Genomic DNA, 6229 nt, shown 5'->3' on the forward strand with positions numbered 1-6229 from the left:
CCTCTGCAGTTGTCAGCTCTTGGTCAACTTATTCAATATATACTTCTACCCACTTCTATTTCTTCTATTATTTTTTGTGATTAAAAAAATAACATTACATTTACCATCTTAACCATTAAAAAATTTTTATTATTTTTCTTTTTAGAGAGAGAGGAGAAGGGAGAGAAACATTGATTTGTTGTTTCACTTATTTACACATTCATTGGTTGATTCTTGTATGTGCCCTAACTGAACCCACTACCTTAGCGTAGAGGGGTGATGGTCTAACCAACTGAGATTCCCGGCCAGGGCCCATCTTACCCATTTTTAAGTATAAACTTCAGTGGTGTTAAGTGTATTCACATTGTTGCAACAGATCTCTAGAACATTTTCGTCTTGCAAAACTGAAACCCTATACCCATGAGGCACTAATTTCCCCTTCTCTCTTATTCCCAGCCTGGGAACCACCTTTCTACTTTCTGTTTCTATAATTTTGACTACTTTGGATACTTCATATAACCATACAGGTTTGTTGTTTTGTGACTGATTCATTTCACTTAGTCCTCAAGGTTCATCTACATCAGTGATGGCGAACCTATGACACTCATTTTTTTTGGTTGATTTTTCTTTGGTAAATGGCATTTATATATATAAAATAAATATCAAAAATATACATCTTTCTTTTACTATGGTTGCAAATATCAAAAAATGTCTATATGTGACACAGCACCAGAGTTAAGTTAGGGTGTTTCAAAATGCTGACACGCCGAGCTCAATAGGTTCGCCATCACTCATCTACATGGTAACATGTGACAATGTCCTTCTTTCTTAAGGCATCACAACACTCCACTGTGTATATAAACCACATTTCTTATCTATTCATCTGACAATGGACATTTGGATTGCCTTCACCTCTTGGCTGAAGCACCTCCAGTACCAATCGTAAGACTTCCTAGACATCATGACATGAAACGCCTAATCCCCAGCCTCAGCCCCTGTTCCTTTAAACTGGAAAATAAGACTCTAACCCAGCCGTGGGCAAACTACAGCCCGCGGGCTGGATCCGGTCTGTTTGACGTGAATACAACTATTGAAAAAAAAGACCGTACCCTTTTATGTAATGATGTTTACTTTGAATTTATATTAGTTCACACAAACACTCCATCCATGCTTTTGTTCTGGCCCTGCGGTCCAGTTTAAGAACCCATTGTGGCCCTCGAGTCAAAAAGTTTGCCCACCCCTGCAACCTCAAGGTTGTTTATCATTTATCCAAAACAGCAATTTTCAACTTTTTTCGTCTCATGGCACACATAAACTAATTACTAAAATTCTACAGTACTCCAAAGAACATATGTATATTTTTTACTGATCTCACCCCCCACCCCAAAGGGTATAATTTGGATTCATTCACACCAGCCAGCTATTTTTGTGTTGGCTGTTTTCATTTTTTTATTTGACAGTCTAAGGGAAAAGAAGTAAGTGCTCCTGTCTAAATGCATGTGGGAGGCTGTCAATTGATGTGTCTCTCTCACATGTAATGTTTCTCTTCTCCCCTCCCTCCCTCCTTCCCTCTCTCTCTGAAAATCAATGGAAAAAATATCCTTGGGTGAGGATTAACAAAAAATAAAAAAGAGGTATTTTACAAAGCTATTGAGAACTGTGGGAAACTTTAGCCAAAATTTCAAAGAAAACTAAGCCAGTAGGGGGGAAATGAGGCAATTGTTATGTCTAGGAAAAACAAAAAGTGCACAATAAATATGCTATAATTATAATGCATTATCTGGCTCAGCTATGGGCAAAATTTACGTAACAATAATAATGATGAAAGCACTGAATGTGGATTTAATAAAAATTGGAGTATAATTATATTGGAGGGAAAAAAGGGAAGGGGTCTAAGGGAACTAAAATCTTTACTAGTCATATTGGAAGTGGTGGCAGGCATAAGAGAGCCCCTTTTCAGACCTCCAACTACAGGACCTATCTGTCCAACGAGCCCAGTTGCCTTTTGAAATCCACCGCTACATTTATACAGAGCCCATACTCCCAAAGGGCTGCTTCCCGCCAATGGCTGAAAGGGACGTGAAGGTAGGCTGGTTCCTGGGAGTAGAGAATACCTCTGATGAGTGACTCTCAAAGGCCTGTTGACCTTTCCTTAGAACTGCTTTGTGGTCCCAATCTTCCTCTTTTTTCTCTCTCCTGACTTAGTAAGACCTGCAGGGCAATCTGATAGCAGTCCAAGCCTTTCCTGGTTTCCTCCTCAATTTCCTCAAAGGCATTTACCCTAATCAATTTCTTGCTTTTGTCTCTGCCTCTTGAAGGGTCTGAACTAAAACAGAAGTCAATTAGTGATACTACATAATAGTTAATCAAAATATGACAGTATATACATTTTTCTTGGAATATGCATGTAAATATCAGAAGAAATAGCTATGAGAAGCAGTGATGAAGGGGCACACATTTTAAAGTCTTTAGCACTAACTGACTTCTTAATATATGTAAGTAACTGTTTTTAAGTAAACTGTTGTAAAAAGTGAAAGACCACTCCCATAAACATAGGTTGCTTTAGATTATTGAGAGAAACCAAAGTAATCTGTACTTTTACAGATGATCAGCCTAATCAGCGGTTCTCAACCTGTGGGTCGCTACCCTTTGGGGGTCAAATGACCCTTTCACAGGGGTCGCCTAAGACCATCAGAAAACACACATATAACTACATATTGTTTTTGTGATTAATCACTATGCTTTAATTATGTTCAATTTGTAACAATGAAATTGGGAGTCACCACAACATGAGGAACTGTATTAAAGGGTCGCGGCATTAGGAAGGTTGAGAACCACTGGGCCCTAAACGGTGACTCCTTTCATTTTCTTTTCGGCTATCAGTGGCAATTAATTAAACCCCTTGAAGGCAGCGCCACCTAGAGGTAGCAAAATGATCTGCCACCTAAGGTCCCACTGGGATGAAAGCACTATTGACAATGTCCTTGAGTTGCTGTTTTTATGTTTAATATCCCTGGAAGGATAATTTTTAGAGATGTTATTGTTTTCTACCCTCTTCTCCTCCACATTTTGGGTAGACAAGCCCTTAGATCTTGCCTGCAGATTTTTGCAAATGCCACCAAAAGTGGGATAAATCCTCAAAAAATTCACTAGAACTTATAACAAAATCCAGGACAGTACATTTTCACACTTGTAAAAAATGTTTTAGCCCTACCTGGTTTGGCTTAGTGTGTAAAGCGTTGTCCTGCAGACTGGAGGGTCCCAGATTTGATTCCAGTCAAGGGCGCGTGCCAGGGTTGTGGATCCCCAATATGGTCCGTGCAGGAGGCAGCCGATTAATGATTCTCTCATCATTGATGTTTCTCTCTCTCTCCCTTTCCCTTCCTCTCTGAAATATATATATATATATAATTTATAGGACAGTTTATTAAAACATCATATTTTAGTATCTAAAAACAATATTAACACCATCCACCATCTTCATGATAAAGACGTTTCCTCAGGCTGTGCTGAGGTCTCTATGAAAGAGCTACTTCATCCTAAATCCTTCAATTTTTTCACAGAAAATGTAGTGCAAATTCTAGTTAAATTTGTAGATTAAAACATAAATTTACCGTCATTTCCCCTCATAATTTCTCTAAAATGGCAATGAAGGAACCTTTAAAAAGTATAAAGTGATAGGATTAAAATAGAAACGACTACAACAAAGAAGAGAATACAGAAAGCAGATGGATGAGAGGTAAGTAACTTAGTGGAACGGAGAAAGCTGAAACCTAAGCCCCCGGAGGAGTAAACCAAAAAGAAGCAAACTGGTATTTGCATCTGACTTTTGAGTAAATTAAAGTAAAACAGCAAACAAATATGCTATCCTAAAAGACATAAGATATAAGAGATCCTCAGAACAAAAAAGAAGGTGCTATTTCATAAAAGGAACATTTTTAAAACAAAAGGAGAAATCTTGGAAATTAAACATAATATTACAGATTTTAGAAATGTAATAAAAGATGTAGGAGATAAAGCTAAGATATTTCACAGAAATTAACATGAAGAGACAGATTTTTAAAAAGAGAAAGAAAACAAGAGAACCAAAGAATTGTAGAAAATGGAGAGGGAGAAAATTAACAAAAAACTATTACCAAGAAATGTCCCTATTTCATCGTGATGTCATTTGCTCACTTTTAGAGAGTGCCTACTGTGTGTCAGATTCTATTCTAGGTGGTGAAAATTCTGTACTGAACAATAAAGCAGTAAAAGTCCCGAACTCCTGGAGTTAATTCAGAAATAAATGTTATAACGTTTTAGATGGAAAGAGTCCTCTGAATATCATGTGCAATAAACGGGAAAGATTGACAATAAGGCATATAATCATAAATTTTCAGAACACCAGGATGATGAAAAGCACCTAAAGTCTTCCAGAAAGATGAAATGGTTTATATGCAAAAGATGGGAATGAAAAACATGGGCTTCTCAACATTCACACAGAAAGGGAGAAAATAATGGAACAATGTCTTCACGATTTCAGGGGAAATTATTTTCTACCTGGAATTAAATTTTCAGACATTCCAATTTTTCAAAAACTTCACCAATCATCTATTCTTTCTTGGGAAGCTACTAGAGAGGTTCTACACACAAAGGAAAGTAAACTAAAAAAGATCTAGATCGCCCTGGCCAGTGTGCTCAGTAGTTAGAGTTTTGGCCTGCACACCCAAACATCTCAGGTTCAATTCCAGGTCAAGGCCACATGCCTGGATTGCAGGTTGGATCCCCACCCTAGTCGGGGCATGTGTGGGAGGCAATTAATGTGTGTGTCTCTCATGTTGATGTTTCTCTCTCCCCTTTCCCTCCCTCCCTTCCACTCTCTCTAAAAACCAATGGAAAAAATATCCTCAGGTAAGAATTAATAAGCAAATTAAAAAATAATCTAGGATCTAGGGCAGTGATGGCGAACCTGTAACACACAAACTCATTTTTTTGGTTGATTTTTCTTTGTTAAATGGCATTTAAATATATAAAATAAATATCAAAAATATAAGTCTTTGTTTTACTATGTTTGCAAATATCTATATGTGACACAGCACCAGAGTTAAGTTAGGGTTTTTCAAAATGCTGACACGCCGAGCTCAAAAGGTTCGCCGTCACTGATCTAGGGAATAGGGGATCCAATTCAGGGAGACAAAGGCAATTTTAGGACAGGAGTTGGGTCTCAGACCTAGACAGCAACCAATCTCAGTTGGAACTGAAGGTCAGAGAGCCTCAGGGAGTCGCTCTTTGCAGAAGGAGTGAGAGCAGGAGAGAAGGGGCTAAGAGGGAGCAGATATCTTACCTGATACATATGTATAACTTCAGATAATATTTACCCTACTATTGAGAGCTATAAACTAATAAAGGACGGGTGGGTAAAAAAAAGAATAAGAAAGGCAATTATTAATGCAGGGGGAAATTGTATAGGAAAGGAAATATAATCATAGTATGGCTCACTTGTGAATAATACTTACACAGTCATAATAATGTAAACTCTGAATATTTACTTAGTTAGAAAGGATTGTGGGGTTCCAGGCCAAGATGGCAATGTGGGGAGATCTTGAACTCACCTCCTCGGGGGGACACTCTGAATCTACAGCTCTATATGGGCCAATTTCCTCTAAAAAAGGATCGTATAACTATACTGGAAGGATAGAGGCTGGAAGACTGTGCAAGTTTAGAGAGGAGCTATTGGGAGTGTAAGGTGGCCAATTTTTAGGAAGTAATTAGGAATATGTAAAATTAGAGAGAGAAGAAAAGTAATAAGAACATGTTATTTAGCACTAAATACCCATAGAGCTTGTTGAAACAAGTAAATGTTTCTTCTGGTGAAAAGATTCCTGTTTTTCATAACAATGAATTTATAAAAAGGCAGATGGTTAAAAATTAATGTGACTTAGAACAGTTGTCAAACAGCATATAATAAAATATAAAAATAATTGCTCAATGAATCTATTTTATTTGACAAATAAAAAGAAGTGGACTACTCTAGCTAGTTCAGGCATTCATGGAATGTGAGGGAAGAGTAAGGGAATAAGTCATCTATGCCGGTCTGCTGGGGCTGACCAGTAGACCCTGAGCGACGGATGAATGATTACTCTGACACACATTTCTGTGAAAGAGAGGGATAAGGGACTGCCTGGCTAAAGGAACCAGACAGCCTTGGTCACCTGCCTCCTTAGGCTTTTATTGTAACAACAGCTTGAACTAAAATTAACTATTAGATACT

The sequence above is a fragment of the Myotis davidii genome, unplaced genomic scaffold (genome assembly GCF_000327345.1).
Source record: "Myotis davidii unplaced genomic scaffold, ASM32734v1 scaffold356, whole genome shotgun sequence".
Classification (NCBI taxonomy): domain Eukaryota; kingdom Metazoa; phylum Chordata; class Mammalia; order Chiroptera; family Vespertilionidae; genus Myotis; species Myotis davidii.